This window comes from Lethenteron reissneri, chromosome 17, assembly GCF_015708825.2.
Source record: "Lethenteron reissneri isolate LAM-NWPU_2019-01 chromosome 17, ASM1570882v1, whole genome shotgun sequence".
NCBI lineage: Eukaryota > Metazoa > Chordata > Hyperoartia > Petromyzontiformes > Petromyzontidae > Lethenteron > Lethenteron reissneri.
The window spans coordinates 15,477,310-15,492,267 of record NC_083795.1 but is presented as its reverse complement, the minus strand read 5'-3'; the positions used below and the strand labels follow the sequence as shown (position 1 = coordinate 15,492,267).

The 14,958-nt window shown below is 52.0% G+C and overlaps 1 pseudogene; it reads right to left on the bottom strand.

Moving 5' to 3' along the window:
- The window catches only part of LOC133343562 (hexokinase-2-like), a 46,122-nt pseudogene extending 33,535 nt beyond the window's left edge, over positions 1-12,587 (bottom strand).
- Between the last annotated feature and the right edge of the window lie 2,371 nt (positions 12,588-14,958).

Sequence of the window (14,958 nt, the reverse complement as noted above, 5' to 3'; positions counted from 1 at the left end):
GGGTAGCGGGGAATGGGCCCAGAATATCAAGCGCGACAAGCTCATTGACCCTGGAAACCTTTATGGATTGCAAAGGCGGGTTAGACTCCCGTGCTGGTGGTTTACGTTGCGCACATCGAGGACATGATCCCAACAGATCCCCGACATCCCTTGTCATGCCCGGCCAAAAAAATCTAGCTGGAGCATGGCGAGGGTTTTCTGAGTCCCCAGGTGGAGGAGGCGCTCATGAGCGGCCCACACCACCTTACCCCGCAACCCAGAAGGGACTGCCAGCCGGTGTCGATGTGATCTCCCGTCCCAATGCATTAACAGGCCCTGGACCATCTCCCATGAGTCGACATCACCCCTCCCCCGCCCGGCACTTCCGACGCGACGACGCAATGCGAGGAGGGAGGTATCCTCCATCTGGAGGCGCCCCCATTCAGCAACAGGCAACCCCAAGAGGGAATCTTTTCCCTCTTGTGCAATTGAATCCGCCATCGACGTTGCGTCAGCGGCGGCCGCCAAGACCGGAACGGACATTTCACTCGGAAGCCTGCAACGTCCCGACCCCAGGAGGCATGCGCATTCGGAGGTGGTTGGCATCCATGACAGAGCGTCCGCATTTGAGTGGCGAACGCCCTTACGGTACGTAGTTTCGAAGTCCTGGAGAATCTCCAACCATCGAGACAATTGTCCCGATGGTTGTTGAACTCGCAGGGCGTACTGTAGTGCCGCATGATCTGTGCGGACGGTGAAATGCCGACCGTACAGATATGGGCGATACTGTTGGATAAAGTTAACAATTGCCAACAGTTCCCGACGGGTGACACAATACCTTTGCTCCGCTGGAGACAACACCTGACTACCGTACGCGACTACCCGTTCCACGCCGTCAACCACCTGCGAAAGCACGCCCCCAATACCCGTGTTGATCGCGTCCGTGTCGAGCAAAAAGGGTTTGGAAAAATCGGGGAAAACCAAGGGAGGAGCCTTAACCAACGCGTCCCGGAGGGATCGGAAGGCAGCCTCCTCCTCCTGGCCCCAGTGGAACCGGACCCCCTTTGATGTCAAAGCGTGTAGGGGCTTCGCGATCGTTGCAAAATCCGCGAAACCAACAAAACTCCTGACCTCTCCCACAGAGGTGGGAGTCGGCCAGGAGCTGACACACTGCGTTTTGGCGGGATCGGTAGCAATACCTGAGCGTCCGACGATATGTCCCAAATAACGCACGGATTCGCGTAACAAATGACATTTTTGGGGTTTAAATTTCAAATTAGCAGCCCGCATTTTGAGGAAAACCGCCCGCAACCTCTGGAGATGTTCGTCGAATGTTTTGCTAAAGACGATAACGTCATCCAAATAAATCAAGCACGAGTCCCATTGTAACCCAGCCAAAACCAATTCCATCAATCGCTGGAAAGTTGCCGGCGCTGAGTGGAGTCCCATCGGCAACCGGTTGAATTGGAACAGGCCGTGCGGTGTACGGAATGCAGTTTTGGGTTTCGAATCATCGTCCAGAGGAAGCTGCCAGAATCCCGAAAGCAAATCCAATGTGGAGAAGAATCGCGCCCCCGCCAAGGCATCAAGCGATTCGTCCATCCGTGGGAGCGGGTATGCGTCGGCAACCGAAATTTTGTTGAGGCGACGAAAATTGATGCAAAATCGCAACGAGCCGTCATGTTTTTTAACTAAGACAATCGGCGCTCCCCAAGGGCTGGTAGAAGGAGAAATGATGTCGGCGGCTAACATGTCATCAACGGCCGATTTGACATGGTCCTTTTCGGCGGGACTTAACCGAAAAGGATTCTGGCGAATTGGCGCGCTGTCACCCATATCAATATGGTGACGCAGCAGATGAGTACAGCCCAGATCGTATTTGTTCCCGACTGAAAACGTCAGAAAATTCACGCAGCAATGTCTTAAGCTTTTGACGCTCTAAGTCCGACAGGTCCGTCGATCCCGCACAAAGCGCCTCGAGCCACCCCTCATCACTGTCCGCATGTGGTCGCGGCAGAGGGGCAGCGCTCACATGATTTACGACGGGCTCCTCACAGGGCACCGGCGTTGCGTGAGCAAGCACGGTCCCCTGTGGAACCACCACCGTCCGCGGCCCCACATTGAGGACCGCGATGAAAGGGTCCCCGTCCCCTTTAACGATGGTCTGGGCCGGAATTAAATGAGGTCCGCTAACCCCGACCCTAGATGGCCCCAGCAGAACCCCCTGGTCCCCGATCCCTTTAGCGAAAGGCCGACGTAATTTAAAAGGCACCAGCATCTGTGCCCCCGGCGGTACGCGTACCGTTCTGTCAACGAGCGCCGGTACCGTTGCGAACGCCGCCCGACCCGCAGAGGGAGACGGTAGAAATGCCATACGTCGGCCCGACGGGAGCTCAATACAGCCCTGGTCGATCAGGATACGTATCGGCATTTTGCCCAGGAAGTCCGTCCCCAGCAGGCACGGAACCGCCAGCGAGGAGGAGACAAAAATTGGGCCCGATAATTTGATATCTGTCCAATGATGCCCAGTGAGCCCCCGTTAGCAGCATAGAACGGAACATCAACGGGCAGCAAAGGACGGCTTTGAACGGGAAGAATGTTGTAAATCAATTCCGAAATAATGGTCGCCGATGCTCCCGTATCGACCAGGATGCGCACCTCAACCCCATCAATGTGCCCCACAACGGCTGACGACCCCGACGACGCGACGACGCGGCCACAACGCGATGGGCCAACACGGACCACTGGCTGGGTTGGATATTAGTCCCCACAGTGGTACGTGTTGGCGCGACGGTGTGCAATCTCGGCCCCCCGTTCATTGTGGTGCGTGAGTGTGTGACGGGTGTGTGCGTGGGCCAAACATGAGGGGTGCCGCGACTTGCCGGGTTATGTTGGAGCTTGGGAGGAGGCGCGGCGTCCTGTTGATGCGTCGCCCCGCGCTGCCGAGGAGAGCGGCATCCCGAGGCGACATGACCCCGGTGGCCACACTTGTAGCAGCGCGGGAGTGCTGCCGATGACGATTGCTGGTCGAGGCGGCTCGGTTCGTCCCGAGCCGGCCGTACTCCCGCTCTCCACTCCAGCTGATGGTCGACGGCACAAATTTCCTCCGCCGGGAGGGTGGCTGCAGCCACGGCACGGCCGGTCGCCGCCTTGCTGGCCTTTCGTCGCTGCGATAGTAGGTTGGCGTGGAGGTGTTGTGCGGCCCGGAGGGAAGACATCTCGGCGTCGTCCTGCACCACGACGACGATGTCCAATTCGTCAGCCAGCAAGAGTATCTTTTCGGTGACCATGGCGTTCACTCCTTCGTCGTCCATTCGCGGGAAGGCCGTTCTTGCTAGCGCCAGGAGACTCGTGCGATACGCCAGGGGCGACTCCTTTGCACCCCGCTGACGATCGTAAAATAGCTGTCTGCAGTCAGACGGTGGTCCGTAGACTGCAGTCAGCAACTGCAGTGCCATCTGCAGCGTGGCGCGCTTGTCTTTCGGCGCCGAGGTGAGAGTGGCGAGGGCATCGCTGTCGAGCAGCGCTGGCAGCGCGCGGAGAGCTTCGGCATCGGTCCACTCCGCCATCTCCTGGTGTGCGAGGAAGCGCCGCTGGAAGCCGCCCCAGTCTCCATCCTCGCCCACAAACTCCTTGAGGGGAGGCAGACGTTGGTGTAATGCAGCGGCCGCAGTGGAAGGTCGCCCCCCGTTGCTCCCGTCACTCGTCTCGGCTTCGGCTTCGGCGCGAACGACGAGTGGCATCGCCGGTCGCACCACTGGTGACGCGCTGGCCGCTGTCAATGACGTTGCAGCCACTGTACGGCCGACGTCGGACGCGAGGCTCAGCCCGGCCACGCCCTCAGCAGCTGCTGCGGCGATGGCGGGAGAATCAAACTCCGGCTCCCTCGAAATGGTGGGAACCCGTGCTGGTCGTTGGCTGTTGTCGCTCCGTGGCGGTCCACCAGCCCCCAGCCGCGTAATTTGTTCGAGCGTGGCGGCAGCAGCATAGAGCAGCTCCGCCAGTCTCGCGTGAGCCTGCCGCAGTCCATCTGCTGACGGCTCCCCTCCATCCGGACGCTGCGGTGTGGACGTATCCGGCCCCGGCTGCTCGGCGTCGCCTTCAGCCATCTCGGGCTCAGCTTCTGCAGCGTTGTCCTGCTCCCCCGGTACCCTGGCACGAGCTGTCCGTCGCGTGTCCATGTTCGTGGATGATCACTTCTAACACCAGATGTAATAATGTTCCAGGAGACCTTGACACCGGGGTTGGAGGCACACGTATTTATTCCGTGTCGGTACAGTACAGCACTGACATACAACACTGGAGGGGGTATCGGCCCCCTCACCCGTCTAACTGGGGATGCACTCTCTAGCTACACCTAGCCTACCTCTGGGTCCTCCACTAATGGGCTAGAGGAGGCTAGCTAGCCCGACACTGGTAAGTCGGGCTCACGGTACCCGGAGTCCCAGACCAGCTCTGACAAGAGCACCGGCTCTGGCTCTCGGGACCACGCCACTGGCTCGATCCTGTGCGGCCCTGATAAGGGCGGCGATCCAGGGGAGTCCAGGGCTCTATCTATGACGATCTTCCGTCTTCACTGGTTTAGCTTAACATCTCTCCCTGAGCCCTCCGGCTCATCCCCTTTTATACCAAAACCCCCGCTGAGGGGTGGGGCCCCGGGGGATCCCAGCTCCGAGTCAGCCCCCCAGGCTGCCCGATGCGGACGTCGCTGGGGGCACCTCCCCGTGCACCGACATAGCCACGCCCACTGTGTTTCTTTCCCATCTGATCCCATTGTATACAGCCCCTCCGTAACACCCCTACACAAGGAAAGGAGAACGTGAAGGCAAGGGGCAGCTTTTGGTTCTTGATGTGTTTATTCAGGAAGTCGGACAGATATTTGGCGATCAGGTCAAACAGCTGCACACACACAATCGCAACGTGTCGGTAAATGGCCATATGAGAAGAGCATATATGGTGGTACAATGATGTCATGCAATGCAACGTCATCTACAGCCAGGAGAATGGAGTCCTTGGTGATCATTAACTAGCGGACTCTCTGGCAGCAGCACTCGTGACCCCCACTTGAGTTACCAACCTGCTCAGCGGTGTCAGCCATGACCTCCTTGGGAATGACGTAGGCCTCGTTCTCCATGAACACTTGCTACTGGCCACTTTCGTCAGCAATCTTCACCCGTAGCATGCGGAAGTTGGTCCCTTCCAGGTTCTCTGCCTGCTCTGTGAACGTCCAAATAGCAGCACACGGCAGCATCCGGTCACCACTCACTGAACGTTATATCAGGGACTCATTCACTACCTCAAGCTGAAACAGTAACATGGTCACTGGAGGAAGATTAAGGGAATGCCAGAGGAGGTTGCCAGGCTATGACAACAATGTGCGGAGTTCATGGCCCAAATTCTTGCTTAAAATCATCAGCAACTCGGTGGTGGCCGCAGCGATGAGTGTGTGTTCACCTGTGCCATCAGGCGTGGAGCGCACAAAGGACGGCAGCATCTTGATGGAAGCAGCGTCATGGGTTTGCTGGCCTAGGCCGGCATCCATGGCAGCTCGCATGCGCACCCTCACCTGGCACAGGATGTCATTCGACAACACCAGGTGCTGCAGCCGTTGCTGCACCTGCACCCCCACCAACACTTCAGATGTGAGCACACTAGGTCCCCCTTGTTGCAGTAGCGTACATCTCACGGATGGTTAAGGACTTAGTCCTCGTGCTCGAGTACTGAATGATTATGCAATTCTAAACATTTCGAAGGACCACGTTATAATTTACGATTTATTCCCCACGGTATTTATGCACAGGGAATTCGTACATTTCCACAATAATGTACGAATTACGAATGTGTACATACAGTATGTTGAACTTCTTTCGCACCGTACGTAGCCAACCATGCTAATCGGAGGTGTGGAAGAAGGACAACAAACTTAACACAAAAACCAGTTCTAAAGAAATTAATTTTCAATAAAAGAAATGAGTTTTCAATCTAAAATGATACCGATCATTCGTAAGTCCAACTTTACTCGATGACACAACTGCGTGCAAGAAAAGATGTCTGTGTGTGTAGTTGTGCCTGAGCAGTTGTGTGCGTCTCTTCTTTGTGATTGTGTGCGATTGTTGCTTTATTTGAGTGATTTATTTGCATGTGCAATTGTTGGCGCACTTTTGTTATGTATGATTGTGGTTGTTTGGTTGTTGTTAACATTAACAGTATTTCTAATGATCTAATAAACTATTATAACATTAACATTGCATTCTACTATATCATCAACTTTAAGAACATTTCTAACATAGTTTCCGTTACATATGTAGTGAGCGACTTTCGCCACACGTCTAGTAGAAGGCTTCTTATTTATTAAGAGCACTCAGGGCGATACACTTCGTAACGCGGCTACACCTAGGCTGTCCAAACACGCAGCCCCTCTCTGTCCTGCGCTACGCTGGCTGATTGACGAGCATAGCGGCGGCGACGGAGCTGCTCTTGCAGAATAACAGCCACGTGGTCGAAGATGAAGAGATGACAATGGCAGCGACGCAACCAGGACCCAGACCCCGCAACTAACAGCCCCGAATCAGAGGTTCGGGGCTCTTTATATCTGCCAAGCTCCACCTCTGGCCATGCCTCCTTTCCAGAACCTTCGGGTTGGTTCCCGGAGCTTCTCGACTGACTCTGCCCTTAACCTTTACCCCAGATACGTCCCTTCATAATAAGGCATTATGTAATGCAGCTATAACCGCAATTACCCTTACAGGCCGGCAGGTGTTACCCTGTCATTACATGACCCCCCCCCCCCCCCCCCCGTGGTAAAAAAAATTGCCGTCCCGGCTACCAATAATACTGAAAACACAAAAAAATAGATTAAAAGCACCCCCTAGAACATGAACAATATAACAAAAATTGTTTCTGAGTAAGGCCAAGCAGACTGCAATAAAGGGGGGAATTCAAGCAACAATTTAGGGAGGCACGAGAACAACGATAGGACAGAGCGGGAAAGAGAGAGAAAAAATTCCTTCAGTAAATCACGCAATACAACCCCCTTAATCCCCACATAAGCCCACAACAAATGGTTTAATCGAATTTAGCAACATTTGGACCGAGTTCCTGCCGCCGGTCCGTCCATCGGGGAAATCTTCACAATGCTGACAGAAGATGTGGGCACCGCCTGAACTTCCAAGAAAGGTGGTCCCACTCCTGGCTTCGCAGGTGCCGTGGCTTCCGCCTCAATGAGCGATGCCTTGCATTCAGGCAGATCACGGCCCTCGTCGATTAGGATTTCGGAAGCTGTTGGGGTTGAGATGCAGCCGTCGATGGGGTTAGGATGCAGCCGTCGATGGAGCCGGGTACGCCGGAGATGTCGTCGGAGGTTGACGCGGGCTCAGACATCCGTGCGCGAAGTGCCCCAGCTGGCCGCAACGGAAGCAGGTAAGTGCGGCCCTCCATCCTAGACGATCCTCCTCGCGCGGCCTACAGTCCCACAACCGCTGCGGCACCTCTCCCCGTCTGCGAATCCACATTGCGACCGCAGCTGCGATGTCACCCTCCACCGGTAGGTCCTCTGTCGGCTGATTCACGACATACTGTGGTGCCCACCCACGCGGCTCACCATCTCGGCCGGGGTCGCCCGTCCAGGCTGCCATCTGGGACCAACGGCGCAAGTTCTCGTGGACCTGCAGACATCGGGCGGCCCATCGGGACATCTGCTCATCCACATCGATGACCGGCAAGACGACCCACATTTCGCGCGCCAGCCCCAACATTCTTTCCATCACCAGAGAATCAAGGACTTTCGGGTCTACCGCGGGGTACGCCGTTTCTCCCAACGCCAAAAACGCGCTGCGGTAGGCAAGAGGCGTCTCGGCCTCCCCTCGCCTCCGCTGCAAAAACTCTTACGGGTGTCGGAAGGTGGTTCGCATACTTCGGCCATCTCGGCGCATGCATCATTCGTCTTCTTCCCTGCGGGTATGGCTCAGAAAACAGCGAGTGCATCGTCGTCTAACACCGTGGGTAGAGCTCTCAGCACTTCCTCCTCGGTCTAGTTCACCGACCGGTAAGCTGCCTCGAAGCGCCAAGTGAAAGTGCCACAGTCCCCACCTGCCGTTACAAATTCCGTAACAGCAGGCAGTCGGTGGGTCTGTTCTGATCCGCTTGCGGCATCGACAGTAACAGGCGTCACTTCCGGCGAATCACGCCCGTGCTCTGAAATGGCGGCCCCCGGCCGCACGTCTCCCGCACTGCGCTTAATGGCGGCCTCCATCCGCGTGGTCTTCGAGACGTGCGTAATGGCGGCCACTCCACTCGCGGACGTTCGTGGCCGTTCTTCAATCTCCGGCTCCACCCGGTACGGTATGTGCAGTCAGCCCTACCAATGTGGTCGCCGTCAGGAGCTCCACCATTTGCGCGAGCGTCGCCCGCAGGAGCTCCAACTGATCCGACACCACGCGCCATCCAAGTTCGGGTTGCTGCTGCGAAGAAGCTAGCTCTGGTCCCGCCGTCTCCGGCGCCGCCGGTTCTCCCACCGTGACTTGGGTAACCGGGAGTGTGTTTCCTGGGGTTGTAAGGAGGTCCAGCATCTCGTCCTCATCATCGTTGGAAGACGCCACAGGTGGGTTCCACTTCTTCTGATACTTCGTCATCGTTTTTATTTTCTCACTATTCCTTTGATGAAAAAAAAAAAATGTATCACTCTGACACCAAATGTAGTGACAGTATTTCTAATGATCTAATAAACTATTATAACATTAACATTGCATTCTACTATATCATCAACTTTAAGAACATTTCTAACATAGTTTCCGTTACATATGTTGTGAGCGACTTCCAACACACATCTAGTAGAAGGCTTCTTATTTATTAAGAGCACACAGGGCGATACACTTCGTAACGCGGCTACACCTAGGCTGTCCAAACACGCAGCCCCTCTCCGTTCCTGCACTACGCTGGCTGGTTGACGAGCGTAGCGGCAGCGATGGAGCTGCTCTTGCAGAATAACAGCCACGTGGTTGAAGATGAAGAGATGACGACGGCAGCGACACAACCAGGACCCAGACGACACACTAACAGCCCCGAACCAGAGATTCGGTGCTGCTCATATCTGCCTGGCGCGGCCAAGCTCCACCTCTGGGAACAAACCCGAAGGTTCTGGAAAGGGGGCCTTTTCCAGAACCTTCAGGTTTGTTCCCAGAGCTTCTCGACTAACTCCGCCCTTAACCTTTACCGCAGATACTCTCCTTCATAATAAGGCATTATGTAATGCAGCTATAACTGTAATTACCCCTACAGGCCGGCAGTTGTCACCCTGTCATTACACATGTGTAGTGATATAGAATGGATCACTACAGCACGTAGCGCCAAGTACAATAGAATGAAAAAATATGGGGGTAGGGGCTAGCACACCATGCAGTACCACACAGTGGGTCGCTAGGGTGCGTGGTACTGGGTGCTAGCAGAGAGAGGCTGATGAGTCCTACCGACAGGGTAGGGGATAGCAGGCACTCCGCCGGCACAGCGAGTGAATGCCCGTAATTGGTCACTAGGGAGCGTGGTGCGGGCTGCTGGCGGAAGGGGGCATATGAGGATGAGTCACCCCGGCCCGGGTGAAGCACGTGATGGGCCGGGGTGAGGAATGTGGGGCAAAGATGACCGAGGGGACACGGGAAGTGTAGCCGGGAATCTTCTGGAGAGTTCCTGAAGGGAGCGTGGTTAAGGGGAGCCGGGCAGGTGGCACGTGCAAGGTTGCCTGGAACCTTCTGGAACATTCCAGACAGGGGCACGGCCGAGGGTGGAGCTAGGCCGCGCAGAGAGAGATAAAAGGGAAGCCCCGATCTGCGATCGAGACTGTCTACATGTGAAGTGAACCAAGGTGCTACGTCTTCATCTCCTCCTCCGACGTCGTGGGTCAGACAACACGTTGGCTGCTCTGATCCGTTATAGTTATCCCGTGTGTAAAGAGATAGGCATATTGTAGTCCCGTGTGTAACGGTGTTATATAGTGAATAATAAACGTTGTTGCCTCCTAACTAGTGTCTCCGAAGTGACTCACTACACATGTATGAAATATTTTGTGGAAAGTATTCAAACATAAACATCGCATTCTACTATATTAAATTGATAACCTTTTTAACATATTTAACATTGAAATAAACTATTTTAACATTACAAACATTCCTGTGCTTACCTCTGCTTTCTCGCATGGCTGGATGCTGGGTTAATTTCACGGAGGTGGCCAAAGATAAACATCCCCGTGTAGCCTCAATGGATTGTTGGGGCAAGTGCTGTTAGCGAACACCTATTAAGGCCGGCACCGTTACACGAGGCGGTGGGTGGCCAGCAACACGCCCGACCGCCTCTGTCTCAACCAGTGTGCGATGGGTTTTTTACACACTGCACTAGGTACTCGTTTGAGATTCTAGTCGACCTAGGAGAGGCCCAGGACCAGTGCCGGATTATCCTAGTCGCAAAAGTAGCATATGCTACGAAACCCCGCACTTTAAAGGGCCCCGCGCTAAATGCTTTCAATCTATCAATTCCGTTTAACACGCAGGCTTTCGCGACCAATATCATCCATAATAGAGGGGTTTGTGTTGGGTTAGATCGCGTAAATATATAACTGTGTCGTTAAACCCGCCACCACCCGACACAGCGAACTAGTAAGGGTTGTCACGTAAACAGAACATGCCAATTCGTCACTAGTACAGCACACCGGTGTGTTGGAGAGCCAAGCCACAACATTTACAATCTCTCAGATTGTAAATGTTGTGGTACGAATTGGCATGTTTTGTTTACGTGACAACCCTTACTAGTTGGCTGTGTCTGGTGGTGGCGGGTTTTAACGACACATTTATATATTTACGCGATCTAACCCAAAAAACCCAGCAATTCCGGTTCAGTGATTCTACACTTGCTCTATTACTATAGTACTATACTGCCTTAAACCTTTATGAACGACTGGGTGTATAGCAAATGAAAAAATACAATTACTTTACTATGCAAGTAAAAAAGGTGTTTTAATATGTATGTGTTGTTATTTAGGGCCCCTTTAGAACATATGCTACAGGCCCCGCACTAGCTTAATCCGGCACAGCCCAGGACTGGTTCAAATATTCCGTCACCAATGTTGGGAGTGAGCGGGACTCGAAGTTGGGCCGCCGAGTTTGTGGGGCAGCCCAACGCTCACCGTTGCACGGCCGTCGGATCACAACACCGCTACCCCGCCGCTCCCGCTAACCTCACACACACACACTACTCACACAGTCAAATCACCCACTTACACCACACCTCTGAGATGTCGGGGCATCGCGCTCACCGTGCACATGTTGGTACCTCCCCTGGCCTCCTGGGTCCCTGGGGCTCGGACCCCGCGTCCCTTGGAGCCAATCCCACTGCTCTTGCCCTTGGAAAAGCGAACAAGTTTGGCGACGATATCGGCGACAACGAAACAGTGACGAGGGGTGAAGCGGAGTGTAGATTCAAGGATTGTATCCCCAATCCAGGCCAAGAGCGCGGCAAAAGGCGATCCCTCTGAACCCCAACCCGAGCGTGAGCAGAGCGAGAAGCGCGCGCGGCCAAAGTGCAACGAGTTTGGGCCAATTCACTTCGCCCATAGCCACTCCCTGATACAGCGCAACAACTGAAAGGGTTTCCTCATACAAAGTATCCTGACATCTGGCTACATGTTCATTTCAACTTTAAACCTCATATCGAATATTTGATTTTAAAAAAGTAGGGTACTTTTTATAAACACAAATTATGTTTCTTATCCTCTACACGTAAACATTCCATAGCTGCTGCCGTTATGCCTCTCACAGCCTCTGTTGGCATGCGCCAATGAAACGCGGAAACCACTTTGGATGTGCTACCTTTTTTCATTCCGCCTTACACTTCAACAACAGACTACTCCACTGATCACTGTGGTTATCACCCTCTTTCAACTCGGAGGAATATTCATTGGGCCGAGTTCATCTTTAATACATGGACACTGATATCATTCCCTTACCTATCTAGTGTTTATTATTCAGGACAAACCCAATAGCACTCTATTAGACGTCCCACAGCACTAAAGTTCATTGCATTGTACCTCGGACGAAAAAACTCACATGGTTATTACTCATTTGCTGTTAATGCCCCTAATACCTGGAATTATATCGCTTACAAAAATGTTCTTGGTAACTCTCCCATCTAAATCACAATTTGATGCCAAGCTGTCAATTCGTTATGAAAACTTTACTTTCACTTGGCACATTAGTTTGAATATTAGTACAATAAGTGACTCTCATACTACCTTGGGGTGCGACGGGCATGTCCTCTGGTCACGACACGACACTATTTAACAACTATTTAACCACGTAGTTCACGTTTCTGGAACTAAATTATAATTGTGCTATGATCAGTCTAAAAGTAAACTACCTGAGCCGATTTACATGACAGGGAATGTATGACTGAATATACATTTGGTTGTGCAATATTTTCAATTTATCATGTGATGTTCTCGTTTTTGCCCCGATGTATATTTTATTCGTTGCTGCATGTACATTGTATAGTTTTGCTTTTGTGATTTTGGTGATTCAGGTCACTTGCAAATTAGACTCTGCTGGTCTCTTTGCTTTTTCACCTGGTGAAACAAATAAACTTGATTTAATTGGACCTCACTCCCCACCCAACATCCTCCTTCACCCTCCCCCTTCGTGTCCCTCCTCCATTATCGCCTTCCTCCCCCACACCATCACCTCCCTCCTCCATTTGCCCCCACCATCACCTCCCCACCACCATCAACCCCACCCCTTACCTGCACCTATCTCCTCCCATATCCCCACCATTAAATCTCTCCATTCCCGCGTCTCCCATTTCTACCCTCCCCCACTCGCACCCCTGCACTCAGGTGATGAGTAAATGACGCTGCACCCCGCAGGACCCACATCAATGCGGCTCTTTGGCTTCCCCCCGTGCAGATATTTGGCTACCCCCTTGCGAGCAGCCGTTTTATTACATTTTAAACGTAATTTGACGCAAAGATAATAAGGAATGTATTACATACGACATGGAATGGGTCACTGTGAAATGTGTTGGTGACAACAAAAAATAACTAAGGGGGACAACAGTGGCGTCACTAGGTTTGGTGTCACCCAGTGCGGTAACTCGTGGTGTCACCCCCCATGGACCTCCTCCCGTACCAGACCGTACAGAATCCTTAGTAATGTGTTTTGTACTAATGTTACTCATAAATCGTAATTCCCGCATATCACTGAATGTAATAGCAATAGTAGTGACGTAAACAACTAGCACATTTTAAATTTCACCTTTAAATTACAATATCATACATACAGCGTAAATGTGCTTTTACATAATTGCACGTGGTTAAGGTGAAAATTCGGTAAGAAAACAATAGAATTCTAAGTAAAAAGAAACGTCTAAACATTTAAGAACGACATTAAATCAGAAAAATAAATTTGTGTTTTGTCTTAAAACTAACCACACGGAGACGTCTGCTGGAGGCAACGCGTTTATTGTAACAACTCTTAACACTCACTACTCTGTTAAACACTATTATGTTAAACACTACTCTGTTAACCACTACTGTAACACGAAGGGGTACGGCCCCTTCCACCCGATTGCCTAAGAGAGACAGCCTCCCTTCAAGGCGTGTCCTACACACGCCGGGCTACGCTACACGCCGGACCCTTGCAACGGCGGCTAGGGGAAGACTGGACCGACCCACCCCGGGGTACGGGACTCGCCCTGGTCCGCTGCAACCCCGGCTCTAGCAAGAGCCTCGGTGAGCAACCCAGGGTGTCCGAGCTACCTCCGCTCCGCTACAACCGGCTCTAACGAGAGCCTCGGTTGAGGGTCCCCGGGTGCTGGTCCAGTCTTCAGGTCTTCAGATGTCTTCAAGCTTGAGTTGGCGAACACTTCCCGCCCGTTCAGAGGGCCGGCCTTTTATCTCCAGGTCGGGGTCACCCCTCCCCTCATGACCCCCCCTCCAGAACCTTCTGGAAGGTCTTAGAGGGTCTTAATTCTTAAGGGGTCTTAGGAAGTGGTGGGGGGCCTCCATCCCCCTCAGCCCCCAGAAGGTCTGGGGTGTCAACCTCCGGTCACGGAGGTCAACCCCTGTCGGCCCGTGAACGGGGTGGCCAGGTCAGCTGCCGACAGCGCCTTATTATGGCGCAACATTTGCAAGACAGTGATGCTTTTCAAGAACATTTTCAAAAGACTAAAATGAAAAAAAAACTGAATTTAAGATTAAAGTTATATTTCTAAACATGTATCAAGAAACATAGAATTTCCCCCCACTTCATGTTTTAAATTGTCAATTTCTCTATTTAGTTATCAGAGTTATTTCATCAATAATTGTTCTACATGTAAGTTTATCAATTTTAATCATAGAATAATATGTGATATAGTTGTAAATTGCTTAAATTTTATATTTCTTAGATTATATGAATACTTACAACATTTTTTGTAAAAAAATGCATTGAATTACATTCTTAGTAAGCAGAAGCCTATTAGTGAGCAGAAGCCTTTTGTATTTTTCTCCTTTTCCTTTAATTACTACTTCATTCTCCAAAAAGTTCTTGATATAGGTGCACAAATACAAATTACCACAATATTGCACCTAAAACACAAGAAAATTTGACAAAATCAGCGACTATAAAAACACGAGCAGCAACGAAAAACAGCGCGTGCTTGTAGCGCGTGCAGACGAAACCACGTGACTCGAAGCGTCACTGGAGTTGGGTAACAATGACGGCTCTGACCGGAGCGCATTTGAAGGTTCAAAAAGTAAATTAGCATAGAGTTTTAGCCTTGTAGGTATATTGATACATACAGTACATGTAAGCTGGGCTTACGAATTTTGTTGTTGTTGTTATAGCTAACTACAGGGATTTTGTTGTTGTTTAAATAATACATTTCTGCTGAAACACTGCACAAAAAGTTAGACAGTCATTGTGGTGTCACCCCCTCTGAGGGTGTCACCCGGTGCGGCCCGCA